The sequence below is a fragment of the Pituophis catenifer genome, unplaced genomic scaffold, assembly GCF_029215685.1.
Source record: "Pituophis catenifer annectens isolate HBS135680 unplaced genomic scaffold, rPitCat1.0.hap2 SCAF_11, whole genome shotgun sequence".
Classification (NCBI taxonomy): domain Eukaryota; kingdom Metazoa; phylum Chordata; class Lepidosauria; order Squamata; family Colubridae; genus Pituophis; species Pituophis catenifer.
This window is the reverse complement of record NW_027256891.1, coordinates 13730325-13751671: the sequence shown is the minus strand read 5'-3', so window position 1 is coordinate 13751671 and position 21347 is coordinate 13730325. Positions and strand designations below refer to the sequence as shown.

Genomic DNA, 21347 nt, shown 5'->3' with positions numbered 1-21347 from the left:
GGATTTATGGCTGTTGTAATATCCAAGGGTCATGTGCTCCCCTTTTGCGACCTTCGGACAAGCAAAGGGATGCCAGGTTCACTTAACAGCTGTGTTAGTAACTTAGCAATTGCTGTGATTCACTTAACAACGATGACAAGAAAGCTTGTAACATGGGGCAAAATAACTGTCTTGCTTAGCAACAGAAAATTTGGGCTCGGTTGTGATTGTAAGTTGAGGACTGCCTGTGTGATGACCTGGGGCAAAGCATGGAGGCAACACAGCCAGCTGATAGTTCGAACTCCCCTTTATTGCTCCAACATTTCCCCCAAACGCTTCCATGTTTATGGCAAGTCCCAGAAGAAAGTGCTCACACCTCCAGCAGCCTCTGACTGTGAGTAGTCTGGCAAAACGCTTTTAGCACAACTGCTTCAAGGCAAGAAGTCCAGCAGGGCAAAGGAACAAGTCAAGGAGTCCAACGGAGCAAAGGAACAAAGCAATTATAAGGCAAGAAGTCGAGCGACGTTGGCAACGGCACACAAAGCTCCACGAATTCAGTGCTTGTTCCCGACAAGTGCCCCTCCCCACAGTGTCTCCTTAAATTTCAGTCCCCAGGTGTGCCCTGTGAAGAGGGGCAGGATGCTCTCCTCCTGAGTCATCAGGTAGGCCTGTGCTGCTCCTACCTCCTCTCCACTCTCCGTGCTCAGGGATCAGGAGTGGGTAGTCCTTGCTCATCGCCTGAGTTCTGTCTCTCATGTTCACTGCTTAGCCCTTTTCCCTGTTGGCAAGCTGTCTCAGGCCCAAAGGACCAGGGGCTGCCTCGTCCTGCTCCTCCCTGCATTTCTCCGGAGCCAAAGAGGCCACCCCCTCAACCTCATTGGCCCCAGCTCTGGCTCGTCTTCCTCCTCGGATTCAGGCTCCGATGGGGCTATGACAGGCTGTATTGCAGTTTTTAAAAAATACCCAATACTTTAGACCAAGGGTCTCCAACCTTGGCAACTTTAAGCCTGGAGGACTTCAACTCCCAGAATCCTTCAGGCAGCTGGCTGGGGGATTCTGGGAGTTGAAGTCCTCCAGGCTTAAAGTTGCCAAGGTTGGAGACCCCTGCTTAAGACTATAGCTGAATTCACTGGTAGAAAAGGACTTTGAAAAACTCAGGAGTGATGATAATAAAAGGGTGTGTATCCATCTCTCTGTCTATAAACTTAAATGGGTCTGCTAAATTCTAAAGCTGATTTTTGAAAATTTGCACCACGTAAGATCTGGGAGATATTGGAACAAAGAAACTTCCTTGCCCTATTGCAGTCTTGAATCAGATCTCTCCTCCAAAGTAGTCATTAACATTGGGATGAAGTCCTTACCGGTGCCAACAATGGATCATCCAGGAAAGCAGATGCCAAGTTCAGAAAAAGCTATTTCTTTTTGAGGATTGCGGCTCAAGAATAAAGAATATAATTTCTCTCTATGGGGGCTCCTTTTTAATTATCAGTCACCCGCCCACTACCATTCGGCTTGGATGTTGTGCATTTATCATCATAATGTTTGGCATGAAATCTTAGAGAACTGCCGCCAGCTCAGACTAGACTACCTGGCTTATAGCCTGGCTTATCGTACGTAGATGAGGATTGTGTGGCACTTCCCATAGGATTCAAAAAAAACCTGTTAGGGTGTTAGAGCTCTGGTAGCGCAGCAGACTAAAGCACTGTTATTAACATCAGCTGCCTGCAATTACTGCAAGTTCAAATCTCACCAGGCTCAAGGTTGACTCAGCCTTCCATCCTTTCTAAGGTAGGTAAAATGAGGACCCAGATTGTGGGGCCAATAAGCTGACTTTGTATAAATATACAAAAGTATGAAGGCTATTGCTTAACACGTTGTAAGCAGCCCTGAGTCTTCGGAGAAGGGCGGCATATAAATCAATTTTTTTAAAAAAGGGTCCACCAGCAGCCTGAGGAGCTGGCAGCGGAGTCGGACAATGAGAAGGCTGAGGAAGAATATGGGCCAGTCCTGGAGGCTGGGGAAGCCCCGGATAAGGGCTCTGCATCGGAGGCAGAGATGGGGCCAGGGCCATCTGGGAGTGATATGCGGACTCCGGAGCCTCCAGAGGCTGACAGCAGAGAGGCAGAGGAACAGGAGGAGCCTGTTCCTAGTGCACGCATGAGAAGAGCTGCCAGAAGGCAGGAGCAGATAAAGCAGAGAGGATAACTCAGGAGTACGGCCAAGAGATGATTGGCCCCTCGCATAAGGCTTAAAAGACCAGCAACGGCTCTTGGGCTCTTTGTCGGAAAACAACGTTGATAGATTTGTTTCTTGTCTTGCTGCATTTATATCTTGTCGGCGTCTCCTGCTTCTGAACTTTTGCCAAGAAAAGCCTTTGGCAGGTTGCCTAATTAGACCAAGGTTGGTGATAAGGCTGAAGAATTGTGTTATGAAGAATTTTGTTTTGAATTAGTTTGGACTACGCTGAGGATGAGTTAATTCCCAGCTGTTCTAATAAAATCTGTTTGTTTAGAACTTATTGCGTCTGATAATACCTACTTGGGCCTGGGTCACAACATAGGGTTGTGTGGAAGCATACATAGGGCACGCATGTTCAATTTCCTTTAATTGCTTTCCCTCTCCAAAATCATGAAGTGCTATAGCAGACATCCATATGATTCTGTAAAAGACATGGTTGCTTTAAGGAGTTTGGTGTTATGTAAGTAATCCTTGCACTGAAAGTACATTTTGGCTATGAATCCAAAGCAATGTACAGCCCTAATGCAGATCCGAAGGTTCCTAGACTCTTCTTTTCCCCCAAAGTTGAAAAGCTGCCATGCACAAGCAACCAGACCCACGCCTCTAGAGTGCAGACTAAGCACTTGCTTGTTTTCTGCCTACAATACAGGAATCTGCTGCTTCCCTTCCCTTGAGAACTGCTTCCCTTCCCTTGAGAATAGGTAGATAAGGTTCCACGAACCTTAAGGGAAGGGGTTTTTTTTCTCAATCCTAGGTCTCTTGTGGCTGTGTAATAATTCAAGGCTAATTCCCCACTAGATTCCTTCTCCCTGTTTAGCTGGTCATTTCCCAACAAAAGCACTCTTTATTCATAGGTTCCCCTCGCACATATGTAAAGGTTCCCCTCGCACATATGTGCTAGTCATTCCCAACTCTAGGGGGCGGCGCTCATCTCCGTTTCAAAGCCGAAGAGCCAGCGCTGTCCGAAGACATCTCCATGGTCATGTGGCCGGAATGACTAAACGCCAAAGGCGCACGGAACGCTGTTACCTTCCCACCAAAGGTGGTCCCTGTTTTTCTACTTGCATTTTTTACCTGCTTTCGAACTGCTAGGTTGGCAGAAGCTGGGACAAGTAACGGGAGCTCATCCCGTTATGCGGCACTAGGGATTCGAACTGCTGAACTGCCGACCTTTCGATCGACAAGCTCAGCGTCTTAGCCGCTGAGCCACCGCGTCCCTCTTTATTCATGGTTCATTTATTTGTGACCTAGGTTGGCCATATATCCACTAATTCCAGTAACTGTGGTGTAATGCTTACTGTAAGCCAATAAGAGTTAAGACATAGGGAAATGCTTGCTTGGCTTCATCTGAAGCCCAACTTAATTCAACATCCAGCATTTGTTTTTTGTGCAGGGCTATCTTTTAAAAAGCCGCTTTTAAAATTTCAGATCTGTCCATTCAAATACTATTGAATAGAGGCTCCATTAACAGAGGGATAGAATCAAGATCATGTGAAGTATTAGTACCACTTTGCAAAGCCTTAGCTCAGCCAGACTTGGAATGCTGCATCCAGCTTTGGTGACCACAATATAAAAAAGATGTTGAGACTCTGGAAAGAGTGCAGAGAAGAGCAATGACTGTTATGGGGCTGGAGGCTAAAACATATGAGTAACGGTTGCAGGAACTGCGCATGGCTAGTCTAGTGAAAAGAAAGACTAGGGGAGACATGATAGCAGTGTTTTAATATCTCAGGGGCTGCCAGAAAGAAGAGGGAGTCAAGCTATTCTCCAAAGCCCCTGAGGGTAGGACAAGAAGCAATGGGTGGAAACTAATCAAGGAGAGAAGCAACTTAGAACTAAGGAGAAATTTCCTGACAGTTAGAACAATTAACCAGTGGAACAACTTGCCTCCAGAAGTTGTGAATGCTCCAACACTGGAAGTTTTTAAGATGATATTGGACAACCATTTTGTCTGAAATGGTATAGTAAACCTTTTCGGCATGGAGTGAGCACTTCGCGTGTGTTAAGGTTATTGTTGTTGTGTTACCAACCAGCAGAGTAGATTGCACAGTGAAACGTTGCTGAGAGCAATGAATAAGAGATATGCAAACTGGTTTATCAAAAACTTACTTTATAGTGGAAAAAACAGTTTCATAGTCTCTTAACAAATTCCAAGGCTTTGCCAGTAAATCAGTCCAGTAGTTACAGAGTCTTCTTACCCAACAAACAGTAGTTGGTTAGAATAACAAACTCACTCTGGTTCACAAACCACGATGGTTGCAGATCCATCAAACAATGATTACAGATAACAACTCCTCTCAGTGGTAGCTTATCATCACAGCTTCATCATCTCATCATCTTCATATACAACGGCAGCTTCATCATTGCAGCTTCATCATCAACAGCAGATCATAGCAGCAACTGAACACGTTACAGAAGCTTTTCTTAAATATTCTCACAACCAGTAATTATGTGATTACAGTATGACTCAGCATTAAAGCCACATAATACATATACAGCTTAAAGTCACAGTATACTTATATTGCCTGGACAACTGTTAGGCTCAAGCCATATCCTAACAGCGTGCACACACTCGTCAAGGCTGCGATCAGGAAGAGAAGGTGCCCAGGGGGTATGCGCGCACCGGATAAGGTACTTTCGGTTTCCAGCACGCGCATGCGTGCCGGCAAGCAAGTCTTCCAGTTACTGCCATGCATGCTCATGTGCTGATCAGCTGACTGGTGCGCATGCTCACACCAGAAAATGGAAGACCAGCTTTTCCGGTTTCTGGCACTGCCACACACACAAAGGCCAGCTGACTGTCGTGTACGCATGCACCAGTGGTGGGTTCCTCCCGGTTCCTCCCGGTTCCGCAGAGCCGGTAGCGGTGACGATATGACATCACTGAATTGGTTCTCTTAGTTTGGGAGCTGGGCCCTCCTGCCCTCCCCACTCCCCCCCCACGTTATTCTTACCTTTTATTTGGCCCCACCCCCAATCTATTGCTGCCTCCTGAGTCCCAGCTGATCGACTAGAAGGAAAAAAACTGTTTAAACTCTTGCTGTGGGGCTTTAAAGGGCCGCCCTACAGCTGATCAGTGTTAAAAGGCAGTGTGGTGGTAGACCGGTGCCTCTAAAAACAAATGAGTAGACGGGTGCCTCCAAAAATAAATGGGTAGACCAGTGCCTCCAAAAATAAATGGGTAGACCAGTGCCTCCAAAAACAAGTGAGTAGATGGGTGCCTCCAAAAACAAATGAGTAGATGGGTGCCTCCAAAAACAAATGAGTAGACTGGTGCCTGCAAAAATAAATGGGTAGACCGGTGCCTGCAAAAACAAATGAGTAGACCGGTGCCTCCAAAAACAAATGAGTAGACCGGTGCCTCCAAAAACAAATGAGTAGACCGGTGCCTCCAAAAACAAATGAGTAGACCGGTGCCTCCAAAAACAAATGGGTAGACCGGTGCCTCCAAAAACAAATGAGTAGACCGGTGCCTCCAAAAAAAAATGAGTAGACCAGTAATCCTAAAGAATTGTCACATGACCATCAAGCCACGCCCACAAAATAAGCCACACCCACAGAACGGTTAGTAAAAAAATTTAGAACCCACCCCTGCATCACGGGTATAGACTCTCCTCTTCATGCAGGAGGTTGGACTAGATGGCCTCCAAGGTCTCTTTCGAACTGTATTATTCTATACGCATCCTGCACTTTTTTGGGGGGGGGGAATGCCATTCAATAATAAATGATGAGGAACGATCAGAGTCAGAAACACTTGATCTATTTCAACTCTCCGGAGGACTAGCTTTGACCCCAGCCAGCCCTTCCAGCAACGTCCATTAAGACTGCCATTAAATATCTCCCTTTAAATTAAGACTTCCCTGTTAGCAGCACAATGTTGTTAATAGTTTTTCCATACGAGTTTTCCCCACACTAAACGTATTTTACTTTCTGTATGTATTTAAGGGCCATTTAGCACAGAAGCAGGGGGTGGGGAAGAAACCACAGGCTTTAAAACTTCTTAAATGGTTTTATTGGAAAAGGACACATTCTTGAAACGGAGCATTAATGAGAATTCTGGGTAGAAAGTCCTATGACTGTAAATCAATGTGAGAGCCGGAGATTTGAAGGAAGGATTAAATGTCCATTAACTGGTGACATCACCAAAGAGTAAAAGCTGATGCAGCTGAGAAATGTAGCCCAAATAAAGAATTGATGAATCCAATTGGGCCTCTTGGGGAGCTGAGCAGAACATGGGAAAGTGGCCTTCGCGATTAAAAAGAAATGCGACGGCAGTAAATTATGCATATGAATGAAAGCTGTGAAATCATGTTAGCTGGAGAAATTTCTCTGGTTTCTCAGCTCCGGCAGCCCCAGTTTTTGCTCGTGCAATCCAAAGAACATTTTCTTTTTTATATATTTTTAAAACGAATGTCCTACTGCAAATCCTGGATCAAAAAGGCATCAAAAGGCTGTGAGGTTCAACTGCTTGGTTATTTTTTTTTTTTTTTTTTTGCTGGCTGTTAGAAGAGTTGCCTCCAATCCTGGTGTGGATGTAGGAGATGACCAAGCTGAGCCCGAGGGAGAGGTCAAACAGATCATAAATCTCGAGTCTCTTCGAGCCCACAAGTGCGCTAAATCCAGCCCACTTGGAACTCCTGTGACTTGCTATATACCGACAATTTGCTTGGATCCGTTAGTAGCTCAGATTCTTGTGGAGAGCTCAAGCTTACGATAAATCTTTATATGCATTTGAACTGCCTGAATCTCCTGATTTCCCTGGCGCTTAACAGTGAGTAGCGACATAGAAACATAGAAAACTGACAGTAAAAAAAAAATCCAGCAGTTCATCAAATCTGTCCTTTGAATTTGTTTGCTTGCATGTTTTCTTTCTTATATTTTATTTTATTATTTTATTTTATTGTATTATTGTATTATTGTATTATTATTTCATTTCATTTCATTATTTCATTTCATTTCATTATTTCATTTCATTTCATTTCATTATTTCCATTTCATTTTTATTTATTTCATCATCATCATCATTTTAACCCTTGTCTATTCACTGCAGGATGAATAGTTTGCACAGGTTGCCTTCGGGAAGCGAGGGGAACCGAATGTCAACTCGCAAAGCATCCCTGGCCTGCTCTCGAGTTGCCATAGGCAAGGGGAATGGGAAAAACGGCGAAGCAGCATGGCAGCTAAAAACAAAAGCACATTCCAGACATGTATCACTCAAGGCTGTCTCCAGGGTTACCCACAGCGGCCAGAGGGGAGTGATCGCTACAACCTGTGAAATTGCTCCATTGGTGAATATGACTGATGACACACCCTGGGGGGAGGGGGGGAACAAGGTCAAGATTGGCTCATAAATTACGTGGGTTCAGAGTTGGCTTCTATTGGAATGTGCTGACATAAAGTTCCTAATAAATGACTGGCATTCTTTTGAAGCTTGGCTCGAGGCTCATGATTTAATTAGGGCATCCGTCTTCCCACTGTTTCCAACCAATAAGGTCCTGAACTTTCTTTTGCCAATTGGGCCTGCAATATTTACTGATGTTGTTGATCCATCTTGTTTCAGGTCTCTTTCATGGGTTATTTATTATTTTCAATTATTATTTTTCTTTCATTTTTTTCTTTATTTTTAATTTTTTTTCCCCGGTTGAGACAACTTTCTATTTCATTCCCCTTCTCTAACCCCCCTCTCTGCTCATCTTGTCCTTGGTCCCTAATTAGTCCTATGGGAAACATTCATTGGCTCAGCATATTCAATATTTTTAGATTGCCTTCAATCTGCCTTGTCATCCAAGTCGTCCCATAATAGCATTATCCCAGAAAGTCCATTCCGATATGGAGTCTTCCCTTTGGTTCTTCTCCCATTGCATACAGCTGGATCCCACTATCAAAGTCATTTGAGCCATGGTGGCGCAGTGGTTAAGAGTGCAGTACTGCAGGCTACTTCTGCTGATCACCAGCTGCCAGCAGTTTGGCAGATCGAATCTCACCAGGCTCAAGGTTGACTCAGCCTTCTCAGTTTTGCGTGGGCCTCTGCTGCTTGCTGCAAGGAGGTAAATTGCTGGGAGCAGATTTTTTTTTCTTGTGCTAATCAAGCTATGCTGAAAACGAAAATGAAAGTAAAGCAGGCTGTTTGCTGCAATGAGGCAAAATTGCTGGGAGGCAGAGCCAGATTTCTTTTTCTTGTTTTCCTCACCAAAAAAGGTAGGTGCGTCTTATACTCCGGAGCGTCTTATACTCCGAAAAGTACGGTAAGTCTAAGCGCTATTGCTGTTTACAAACCGACCATTCCAAAACAATGACCCTGCAGAGAGGCAATCTGCTATCCTGTTATTAACTATGATTATTTTCGAGAGGAACCCCTCAGATAGCTCAAAAGACGTATAAGCAAAAAAGAAAAAAAAATCACCAGCTATTTGAAGAACAACAAGTACCAACTGACTGATCATCATGTGAATGCCAATGATTTAATAGTGGCAAAAAAAAAAATAAATTAACATAGAAATTATCATTGAGTTGATTCATTACAATTGGCCACAAAAATTAGGATTACCTTTTTGAAGAAAGACAAGAAGAAATGCCAAAAATTGGACATTTTTTGGGGGGGGGGAGGAGAAGGATGAGTTGCTGAAGCTTTAGAACTGAAGAGTTTTTGATAACTTTTTTTATAGCACAAATCTTGGGTGTACATGTGATGTCTATAAATATCTAGTGACAGGAAAGGATCATTGTTAAAATATTGATGTTTGGAGTTGAATGCAAGGTGATTAATGAATGCATTGGGAAAAAAGAGCACAGGAAATTGAAGAGCTTCAAGTCAGAAAGAAAGAAAGAAAGAAAGAAAGAAAGAAAGAAAGAAAGAAAGAAAGAAAGAAGAGAGAGAGAGAGAGAGAGAGAGAGAGAGAGAGAGAGAGAGAGAGAAAGAAAGAAAGAAAGAAAGAAAGATGATAGGTAGATGATAAACAGACATACAGACACATGATAGATAATGATAGATACTGTAGATACATATATAGATAGATAAATTAGATAGATAGATATAGATAGATGATAGATAGATAACCGTAGATAGATAGATAGATAGATAGATAGATAGATAGATAGATAGATAGATAGATAGATAGACAGACAGACAGACAGATATAGATGATAGATAGATGATAGATAGATAGATAGATAGATAGATAGATAGATAGATAGATAGATAGACAGACGGATGGATGGATGGATGATAGATAGATGATAGCTAGATAATAGATAGATGATAGACAGACAGACAGACAGATAGATGGATAGATAAGGATAGATAGACAGATAGACAGACAGACATAGAGACATAGATATAGATATAGATGATATAGACATATATAGACCTAAACATAGATAAGTCTTAGATGCTGGTATCAAAAGCAAATGCCAACCAGATGATACATACAGTCCTCAACTAAATGAACTGTTGTAACTTGAGGATTTCCTGTGTGCGATCAATAAAATTAAGAACGTGCAAGGTGATAAAATGGATAGCTACTGACATGTTTCTTTCTGTAGAGCAACTTGTTCGTGCGTGTTCATGAAAGCAAGAGAAAGGAGAAAGATGCCATAAATTTGAATCCAAAGTGAAATGTCGTCGAAAGAGACGCGCAGAAATTTGAAAATGTGGTCGAAGGAGTTTTTTCGTGCTTTTGCTAAGAGGATGACTTGGTGATGGTGTGACTCGATGAGCTTTTTGTATAAATGCTATTGTTCCGAAAGAGTAAATTTTCAGGCTTCTGTTACAATCGCTATGCGTTCTCTTAGGGGGGAAAAAAATCTTGCCATTCACAATATGGCTGTGTGTATGTACAATTCTTAACACCCACCATTTGGAACCGTATAGCAGTGTTACGATGTATTAATGTTAGTTGAATAAAACATGTAGTTCTTCCCAATATATTCGGATCAACAACACTACAACAGCCTGTAGTTCGTACCCAGATTTACAAATACGAGCGCCGACTTTGAACAAAGAGAGAGAATGAATCTTCTCCCGAGCCATGTGGTAGACCAGATTGTTCCTTCCTTCTTGCCAACGTTATACAAAGAAGGGGGGGGGAGAGAGATAATTGATAATTAACAATCCCAGCAGCTTCATTTCTTGTCCTCCTCCATGAGCATCTGAAGGTACTAATGCACGTTCAGGTTTATTAGGAGAAAAACTCATCCGAAGGGACAATTTCTCCACCGAAGAGAGAGCTCTGCTACTCTATAACAAGTACCAGAAATCATGTATAAGCCTGCTTCTGTGTGCTAGCACACACAAACATGCAGAGTGAGAGAGAAACAAAGAGAAAGAAAAAGAGAGAGAACAGAATGAAAAAGAGAGCAATAGAAAGAGAAAAAGAGAAACAGAAACAGAGAGGAAGAGAAAAGAAAAAAGAGAAATAGAAAAAGAGAAAGAAAGATACAGAGAGAGAGAGAGAAAAGAGGGAGAGACAGAAAGAAAGAGAAAAAGAGAGAAACACAGAGAAAGAAAAGGGAGAGAACAGAGTGAAAAAGAAAGGGAAAGATAAAAAGAGAAAGAGAAACAGAGGAAGAGAAAAGAAAAAAGAGAGAAATAGAAAGAGAAAAAAGCAGAGAGAGAAACAGAAAGAGAAAGGGAGAAAGAGAAAAGGAAAGAGAGAAACAAACAGAGAAAGAAATGGGAAAAAAAGGAAAGGAAAAAGAGAAAAGACAGAGAGAAAAGAGAGAGCAAGAAAAGGGGAAAAAGAAATAGAGAAAGAGAAATAGAAATAGAAAGGGAGAACAAGAAGACAGAGAGAGAATCAGAGTGAAACAGAAAGAGAAAAAGAGAAAGAGGAAAAAAGAAGAGAGAAAAAAGGAAATTGAAAAATAGAAAAAGAAACACAAAAACAGAAAGGGGGGAGGGAGAGAGAGAGAGGGAGACACACACACACAGAGAGAGAGAGAGAGAGAGAGAAACAAAGAGAAAGAAAAATAAAGGGAGAGAACAGAGTGAAAAAGAGAGAAAGAAAGATAAAAAGAGAAAGAGAAACAAAGAGGAAGAGAAAAGAAAAAAGAAAAAGAGAAAAAGAGAAAGTTACAGAGAGAGAGAGAGAGAGAGAGAGAGAGAGAGAAGAGGGAGAGACAGAAAGAAAGAAAAGGAGAGAGAGAAACACAGAAAGAAAAGGAAGGGAGAGAACAGAATGAAAAAGAGAAAGGGAAAGATAAAAAGAGAAAGAAACAGGAAGAGAAAAGAAAAAAGAAATAGAAAAAGAGAGAAACACAGTAACAAAAAGAGAAAGGGAGTAAGAGAGAGAAAGAGAAAGACACACAGTGAAAAAGAGAAATAGAAAGAAAAAGAAAGAGAGAGAAAAGGAAAGAGAGAGAAAAGGAAAGAGAAAGAGAGAAACAGAAAGAAAAGGGGAGAGAAAGGAAAGGAAAAAGAAAGAGAAAGAAAAAGAGAAACAGAGACAGAGACAGAGAGAGAAGAAAGAGCAAGAAAAGGGAAAAAAAGAAATAGAAAAAGAGAAAGGAAAGGGACAAGAAGAGAGAGAGAAACAGAGTGAAACAGAGAAAAAAGAGAAAGAGAAAGAGAGAAAAAGAAGAGAGAGAAAAAGGAAATAGAAAAATAGAAAAAGAAACACAGAAACAGAAAGGGGGGAGGGAGAGGGAGGGAGGGAGGGAGGGAGGGAGGGAGGGAGAGAGAGAGAGAGAGAGAGAGAGAGAGAGAGAGAGAGAGACTTTTGATAAAAACACTGCCTCTGTTTTTTCCAGGAAGTTTTGTAAGTCATTTAATCAAACCTACAACCCACATGCACCAGATGAACAATTTTCTGTTCTCCATACTCCAGCCACCTGTTCAAGTAATAAATAATGCTGGGTGCCTTTGACAGACAGACATTCTATAATCTGTACCACCAGATCCAGTGAGGAATTAAGCGTGCTGTTAAACCTTTGAATATTTCTTTTTAAAAAATGTAAAGCCTTTTAAAATGGGGATTGTTATTCTGAGTTGCCAAATATTAGTCCTTCAGCGTTAAGATAACACAGACTTAGCGATTTCAGTTCAGTATCAATACGAACGGTTCATAGCAGCCAAGAAAGGACACAGATTCATTTCCTTCCTTCCTTCCTTCCTTCCTCCCTCCCACCCTCCCTCCCTCCCTCCCTCCCTCCCTCCCCCCCCTCTCTCTCTCTCTCTCTCTCTCTCTTTTTCTTTTTTAAGCAAGGAGTGGTATCAACACCTTTAACCCCAGGAATTTCAAGAGTTTTGTGTACTTCTGCATTGAATGACATTCTTTGTCATTTTTTTTTTTTTTGGATTTTTAAAAAAACTTAGTACATAGAGACATAAAAACAAACACTGAACACTTTATCAAGAAAAATAAACAAAGGAAACAAAGGAAAGGCAAAAGGGAAATAATCCTTCATGTTAAGATAAGGGCATGTCTACACACACAGAGAGAGACATACAACACCTAAGAACAGATATATGATCTTAAGCAGAAATACCAACACTTTATATAACCATTTTCAGTACTTTTATTCAGAATGACTTACACAGAGATCATTAGAAAAGCATAGTTTATTCAGCTAATGAATGAAATCCAGATCAGAAAATAACACCTTTCATGGTGTTTATTGATTTGGTTTGTAGCCTACAATCCCTCTTCCTTTCCAATCCAACACACACACACACACACACACACACACACACACAACTCCTTCGGATTAATTGGATAAGGAGACCCAAAGTCATCCAGAATGCTTCGGGGTGGGTGGGTGGGTTCTAATTACCTTTACTACCGGTTCGCAGTGGGGCCGCACGCATGTGCAGAAGCGTTTCGATGACGTCAAGGTCGGTGGGCGGAGCCTCCCACCGGTTTTACTACCGGTTCTATAGAACCGGTGCGAACCGGGGGCAACCCACCACTGGAATGCTTCAATAACAGGTAGTCCTCGACTTACAACACAGTTCATCAAGTGACTGTTTGAAGCTACAACGGCACGGAACAAAGTGACTGACGACTGTTTTTCACACTTATGACCGTTGCAGCATCTTCGAGGTCACGTGATCAAAATTCGGGGGCTTGGCAACTGACTCATATTGATGATGGTCACAGGCAGTGGTGAAATCCTCAACTGGTTGCCATCGGTTTGCTGCCTGCACATTGCTTCCGGTGCACGCCAGATGCATGCTGCGTGTGCATGCACATGTGCAGTGCACACCAAACACACACTGAGTGCACGCATGCACAGTGTGCACCTAAACACACGCTTTGGGTGGAAAGCCGTTTGAAGGAAAGCAGGATTTCCTGCTTTCTAGCGAATATAAATCACGCGGCACAGCTGATCATCGGAAATACAGCTTCGGGCGAACTGGTAGCTTTTACTATTACCGGTTCTTCTGAACCGGTGCGAACCGGTAGCATTTCACCCCTGGTTACAGGATCCGCTTCTGTGACCTTCTGAGCAAAGCAAAGTCAACGGGGAAACCAGATTCCCTTAACAACCGTGTTACTAATTTTTTTTTTTTTAATTTGATTTATATGCCGCCCTTCTCCGGAGACTCAGGGCGGCTTACAATGTGTTAAGCAATAGCCTTCATTCTTTTGTATATTTTTATACAAAGTCAGCTTATTGCCCCCACAAACTGGGTCCTCATTTCACCTACCTTAGAAAGGATGGAAGGCTGAGTCAACCTTGAGCTTTGGAGAGATTCGAACCTGCAGTAAATTGCAGGCAGCTGTGTTAATAACAAGGTGCTTAGACCACTGTACCATCAAGGCTCTTAACAACTTAATTTAACAACTGCAGTGACTCACTTAACAACGGTGTCAAGAAAGGTAATTAAATGCGACAAAACTCACTTAACAGCTGCCTCGCTTTGCAACAGAAACATGTTGCTCAGTTGTGGTTATAGCTTGAGAGCTACCTGTATTGGAGATCTGATTTGAATGAAGAGCTCTGTTCTCGGGAGTACCTTAAATACTACAGCCTACTCATTCTCGTTTTTAAATAATCTTGGTTGTTTTTAGGCAGAGCAATTTTCTACACTTTAAATGCCACTAATTGGTGAAAGATACATTTAAATTTCCCCGTGCTTTACGATGACAACTCTAGCAACAAGCAACAGGAATCGACTCAGCTCCCCCTAGGCGGCGAAAACTGATCTGCCTCAATTGGTTAAAACTCGTATAAGTTTTATAACTTGTGTAAGTTATATTTGTGGGAGCCAGAAGGCACACATGGACACACAATCTGTATTCTGGCCAACGGATATAATTTATAGTTTATTACTGATATTGTAACAAATGAATTTTATTTAAGCGTTGGGATCTTCATAATAATTATTATTGTGCAGGGAGGACATGAAAAGGCAGTGAGCAAAGAACTCTTCCCGTTAAGATTGCATTTGCCAGCACAGATTTGCCCTGTGGGAAGAAGGGAGGAGAGGATTCGGAATAGGGCTGGAAGGGACCTCGGAGGTCTTCTAGTCCAACGCCCTGCTCAAGGCAGGAGACCTTTTAGTACATTCCGGGTCCAATGGTTGTCCAAGTCTATTTTTGAAGCCCTCGAGCAATGGAGCATCCATGATTCCAGGCTATTCCATTGCTCTCAGAAAATTTCTCCTTACTTCTAGATTGGATCTGTCTTTAACAAGCTTCCACCCATTCCTTCTTGTCCTGCCCTCTGGTGCTTTGGAGCAGGGGTCTCCAACCTTGGCATCTTTAAGGCTGGGGGACTTCAACTCCCAGCAAAGCTAGCTGGGGAATTCTGGGAGTTGAAGTCCTCCAAGCTTAAAGTTGCCAAGGTTGGAGACTCCTGCTTTGGAGAACAAGTCAATCCATTTTTCTCTGTGATAGCTTCTCAAGTACTAAAGGTAAAGGTTCCCCTTGCACATATGTGCTAGTCATTCCCAACTCTAAAGGGCGGTGCTCATCTCTGTTTCAAAGCTGAAGAGCCAGCGCTGTCCGAAGACGTCTCCGTGGTCATGTGGTTGGCATGACTCAACGCCAAAGGCGCACAGAACGCTGTTACCTTCCCACCAAAGGTGGTCCCTATTTTCTACTTGCATTTTTTACGTGCTTTCGAACTGCTAGGTTGGCAGAAGCCGGGACAAGTCATGGGAGCTCACCCCGTTACGCAGCACTAGGGATTCGAACCACTGAACTGCCGACCTTTCGATCGACAAGCTCAGCGTCTTAGCCACTGAGCCACCGCGTCCCTGCTTTTCTAAAATAATTCTAGTTAGTGGAATACATTGGCAGTTACTTTTTGCTAGAGAAGGGCTGAACTTGTACATGCCAATGAGCCTGAATGTGGATTTTTTTTTGGTCATTTTAACATAGGATGGGACCTTGGCTGGGATGATTTATAAACCAGAGGTTATGAGTTTGCCTGTCATGAGAACACACATATGTAAAATGCTCTGAGCTATTGGAAACACTGCAGAACAGATCTGCAAGGTTTAAAACAACAACAACAACAACTAACCACCTATATCGGAAGCATCCGTTTCTTTTCCACATTTCCTAACATAAGTTGCTTCCTCTATGATACCAACCAGCCTGTGATAAGAATTAAGGCAATCCATCCCATTCAAATGCTGCTGGTAGCTAAAACTTCAAATTTGTATCACAGTTTCATTCTGATGATAGATTGCCCTAAAAATGAAGAGCTGAACAAAAAGGAAGTGTGTGTACAGTTTTCAGCCATGTCATTGTTGTTTTCCCTGGGGAAAAAAAATATTATTATTTTGCTGATATAAACAGGCCTTGGGTTTGGTTTTAAAGGGGGAGGGGGGCAGCAGGATGGCCCAGGGACAAGGAGAGGCTAGTTGCATCAGGACATACACTGCCCTTTGCAGAGGCTTTAAGGGTCAAGAGAGGTCAACTGGTTTGAATGTTTTCACTGTTTTTATTGTTTTATTATTATTTTTTTTAAAGTTTTTGATTGTAATGTCTTTCTGAATTGTAAGCTTCCCAAAAGTCATGTATCAAGATAAGCAGCCCATAGAAATGGAAGACACAAATGGAAAGGAAAGAAGGGAAAGACAGGGAATGACAGGAAAGGGAAGGGAAGGGCAGGGAAGGGAAGGACAGAGAAGGGAAGGGCAGGACAAGACAGGATAAGGAAGGACAGGAAAGGGAAGGGGAGGACAAGGAAGGAAGGAAGGAAGTTAATTTAAATAAGGATCTCAGAAGGTGGGGGGGAAGGAAGGAAGGAAGGAAGGAAGGAAGGAAGTTAATTAATTTAAATAAGGACCTCAGAAGGGGAAGGAAGGAAGGAAGGAAGGAAGGAAGGAAGGAAGGAAGGAAGGAAGGAAGGAAGTTAATTAATTTAAATAAGGACCTCAGAAGGAGAAGGAAGGAAGGAAGGAAGGAAGGAAGGAAGGAAGGAAGGAAGTTAATTAATTTAAATAAGGACCTCAGAAGGGGAAGGAAGGAAGGAAGGAAGGAAGGAAGGAAGGAAGGAAGGAAGGAAGGAAGGAAGTTAATTAATTTAAATAAGGACCTCAGAAGGAGAAGGAAGGAAGGAAGGAAGGAAGGAAGGAAGGAAGGAAGGAAGGAAGGAAGGAAGTTAATTTAAATAAGGGTCTCAGAAGGGGAAGGAAGGAAGGAAGGAAGGAAGGAAGTTAATTAATTTAAATAAGGACCTCAGAAGGAGAAGGAAGGAAGGAAGGAAGGAAGGAAGGAAGGAAGGAAGGAAGTTAATTTAAATAAGGGTCTCAGAAGGGGAAGGAAGGAAGGAAGGAAGGAAGGAAGTTAATTAATTTAAATAAGGACCTCAGAAGGGGAAGGAAGGAAGGAAGTGAATTTAAATAAAGCTCTCAGAAGGTTAAAGAAGGAAGGAAGGAAGGAAGGAAGGAAGGAAGGAAGGAAGGAAGGAAGGAAGGAAGGAAGTTAATTTAAATAAGGCTCTCAGAAGGGGAAGGAAGGAAGGAAGGAAGGAAGGAAGGAAGGAAGGAAGGAAGGAAGGAAGGAAGTTAATTAATTTAAATAAGGACCTCAGAAGGGGAAGGAAGGAAGGAAGGAAGGAAGGAAGGAAGGAAGGAAGGAAGGAAGGAAGGAAGTTAATTAATTTAAATAAGGCTCTCAGAAGGGGAAGGAAGGAAGGAAGGAAGGAAGGAAGGAAGGAAGGAAGGAAGGAAGGAAGTTAATTAATTTAAATAAGGACCTCAGAAGGGGAAGGAAGGAAGGAAGGAAGGAAGGAAGGAAGGAAGGAAGGAAGGAAGGAAGGAAGTTAATTAATTTAAATAAGGACCTCAGAAGGGGAAGGAAGGAAGGAAGGAAGGAAGGAAGGAAGGAAGGAAGTTAATTAATTTAAATAAGGACCTCAGAAGGGGAAGGAAGGAAGGAAGTGAATTTAAATAAAGCTCTCAGAAGGTTAAAGAAGGAAGGAAGGAAGGAAGGAAGGAAGGAAGGAAGGCTGCAGATGAGGAGGAGGAGGAGGAGGGGGGGGGCTGCTATCCCCTGCCCGATCTGCCCTCTGCCGTCTCTCCTCTTCTCCATCCCGTCCCCGCAATCCTGGCACCGCGCTCAACTCCCTTCGCGGGATCAAAGGGAGGCAGGCGGGGAACGCCCCGCCCGTCGGGCACCTCTTCTCCGCTGGCTCCAAGGGCACCGGCAGGCAGAGCCCTCCCTCCTCCCGCCTCCCCCCACGGCCGGCCGGGCGGCTTTGGCTGCTTTCGCAAGTCCTTGGCACGCTGGTGCCCTGCCAACCCCGGTCTCTTCCCCCCCCCCCCCACACCCACCCCGCCGCCTGGCGCCTTTGGCTACCTGGGGCTCGATCCTCCCCTTTGCCCGTCCCGGGGCTTTCTCTCCCTCCCTCCTTTCCCTCCACGCCCCCCCTCCCTCTCGCCCTCCTTTGTTCGGGGCTGCGCTCACGTCATCGCCACCGACGTCACCCCCCCTCTCCGGTGTCCACGCAACCGCTGACGTCACGACTCCCCGGAGTGGGGAGGGGCGGGAGGAAAGAGCTGTGTGGGTCCTTCCCCCGGTTTTAACCCCTTCTTCGCCGCCGGGCAGAGAAAGAGACACAGAGAGAGAGAGAGAAAGAGAGGGAGGGAGGGAGGATTCTCCCCCTGGCTGCTGACGTCACGGGCGCCCCCTCCCCGCCTCCAGGCGTCGCCCGGGTCCGCCCCCCCTCCGCTTCCCACACCCCCCCCCCCCTCATTCCCCGAGGCCGGCGCCGCGCAGAGCCGCCCCCGCTCGCCGGGTCGCCTCAGCCTCAGCAGCAGCGCAGCCTCCCCGCCTTCCCCAGCCATGCGCTTCGGCGGAGCTGCCCCGGCGGCTGCTTGAACGCCGGCCGGCTCGGCTCTTGGGGTCCGAGGCGCCGTCCTTCCGTCCCCTCCGGCCGGGGAGGGTCGAGCATGAGCGTCCGCCCCGGCTCGGAGGAGGCAGCCGGGCACAAGGCAGGGCCCCCGCCGGCCCCGAGTGGCAGGAGGAGCGCGGCGGCGGCGGAGGAGGCGGCGCCATGGTGCCCTTTGCGCCGCCCGAGGGCGCGGAGGAGCCGCCGCCTGAGCCCGACGCCGAGCCCTTCTGCCCTCCGCCTCCTCCGCCGCCGCCTCCTCCGCTGCCGCCGCCGACGACCGCCTCCATCCCCGAGATCGCCGCCGCCGCCGCCGCCGGAGGAAGAGGAGGAGGAGGAGGAGGAGGCAGCACCGGCAGCAGCAGCAGCAGTCCGGGCGGCGAGGTGAGCGGCCCGGGAGGAGAAGTTTATTTTTTTTGGGGGGGTGGGGTGGGGGGGCAGGTCTCCCGGCTCTTTTTTTGGGGGGGGAGAGGGAGGGAGGGTCCCAAACTGGCTTTCCTCCTCCTCCTCCTCCTCCTCTGCCCCCTCGTGGTGCTGGGCTGGGGGCGCTCCCTCCTTCTTCTTCTTTGGGTTGCTTTTTTTTGGGGGGGGTCGCTATCCATTCAACCCCCCCTCCGAACTTTTGCTGACTTATTCCCCGGACCCTCCTCCCAAATAAATAAATTAATACATGCATGCATGCATGCATACATACATGCATATATACATACATACATGAATGCATGCATACATACATACATGCATACATACATACATGCATGCATACATACATGAATACATACATGCATGCATGCATACATACATACATGAATGCATGCATACATACATATATACATACATACATACTGGCAACTTGAAAGCTTAGGGCATCTTTCGGAAACTTGACAGATACATGAATACATACATGAAAGTCCGGGATGGAAATTCTTTCCCCGTGACTCTTTCTGAAAGCCCGCATCCTCCGCCCAAGGGATCCGGGTTGCTCCGATGCCCAGCCGGCATCTCCTTCTTTCCCCCTTCCCTGACTTATCTTGCTTGTCCCCGACGCTAGTCTGGATTGTTCCTCCGGAGGATCTGCGGCCCCATCATCCCCCCACCCACTCCGCTCTACTCCCCCAGCCAGGCCGTGGGAATTCTGGATACCCGTCCTTGGTTTAGCCCAGTCATTCATTCTCCGGGCTGGGAGTTGGAGAAGGTGCGGGGTCACGACGCCTCTCATCCCCAGCCAGGGGTTTGCTCTCGTTTTCTGACGGTTTTGAACTTCCGTCCGGATGTGAATTTCAAGGCAGGGGAGCGCCCACTTGGAGAAGGGAGCCTTGCCCTAATAAACAACACCCCCCCCCCAATTAATTCTATGAGAAATGAACTTTAATTTTATTTTCCATTATGCAAAAACTACTTTCTAACAAGCCTCCACCAATACAATAGTTTTTGTTTTAAAATTCCTCTTGTCCACCTTCTCTTTCCTTCCTCATTTTTGCCTTTTGGTCCTCTACTACTTGGGTCTCCAAGAACTTCTGTTTTCTTTTCTTTCTTTCTTTTTTCCCCTGTCGCTTCCCTTCGGGTTTTTTTTTAAGATCACGGGAGATTCCCTCCTTGGCAACTTTCAGTCTTGTGGACTTCAACTCCCAGAAATTCCCCAACCAACGTGGTTGTAGTCCACAGGTCTGGCTACGTGGCTCGGTGGCTAAGACGCTGAGCTTGTCGATCAGAGAGGTTGGCAGTTCGGCGGTTCGAATCCCTAGTATAGGTCTCCTGTGTGAGCAGGGGGTTGGACTAGATGATCTCCAAAGTCCCTTCCAACTGTGTTACTGTTCTATCCAGGTCTTAATGTTGCCAAGATTGGACATCCCCAGTTTAGATTCTTTCTGCTTGTCCTTTCCCTATCTTGACAGGTCCTACCTCCCAAATAATCCTAGTTTTGAACTATTACCAGATGCTTCTGGTTCACATTTTTTAAGGACCAGGGATAGCAGTGTTCCGATACTTGAGGGGCTGCCACAGAGAGGAGTGGGCGTCAACCTATTTTCCAAAACACCAGAAGGCCAGACCAGGAATAAGGAAGGGAAACTGGATCAAGGCGAGATTCAACCTAGAAATAAGGAGAAACTTCCTAACAGTGAGAACAGTGAACCAGTGGAACAGCTTGCCACCAGAAGTTGTGGGTGCTTCATCACTGGAAGCTTTCAAGAAGAGACTAGACAGCCACTTGTCAAAAATGGGATAGGGTCTCCTGCTTGGGCGGGGGGTTGGACTAGAAGACCTCGATGGTCCCTTCCAACTCTGTTATTCTATTCTATTCAATTTCTCCTGGAATTCTCCTCACCCTTAAATGAGGAGATGGTCCCAGGTACGAAGGATGTATAAAACTTTTATTTTATTTTTTTAATCCAGTTCCCCTTCCCAGGAACTAAATGTAGAAATGGCTCTTCAGTTCCGAGGATAACTTTTAAGTTGCTTTTAAGTATCTTGTACTAGTCAAGAACCTAAAATCCAGGATGTTTCATACCTACATTCTCGGCCTGCAATACAGGTAGTCCTTGATTTACAACCATTCGTTTAAGGACCATTCAAAGTTACAATGGCACTGAAGAAAGTGCCAGTTTTCACACTTACGACAGTTACAGCGTCATGGTCACGTTGAACAAAATTTGAGCGCTTGGCAACTGGCATGTATTGATGACAGTTGCATGTCCCGGGGTCATGGGATTACCATGTGTGACTTTCCCAGCTGGCTTCCGACAACAAAGTCAATGGAGGGAAGCCAGAATTTGCTTAACAATGGTGGTGATTCATTTAATGACGGTGACCAAAAAGGTGGCAAAACGGGGTGGAACTTGCTT

General features: G+C 44.8%; 1 protein-coding gene across 1 annotated transcript in view; it reads left to right on the top strand.

Moving 5' to 3' along the window:
• Nucleotides 1–18830: 18830 nt before the first annotated feature.
• Nucleotides 18831–21347, top strand: part of RPS6KA6 (ribosomal protein S6 kinase A6) — a 68895-nt gene continuing 66378 nt past the window's right edge. Inside the window, exon 1 of the mRNA XM_070952030.1 lies at nt 18831–18888. The gene's annotated coding sequence lies outside the window, so the exon portion shown is untranslated. The remainder of the gene's footprint in view (nt 18889–21347) is intronic.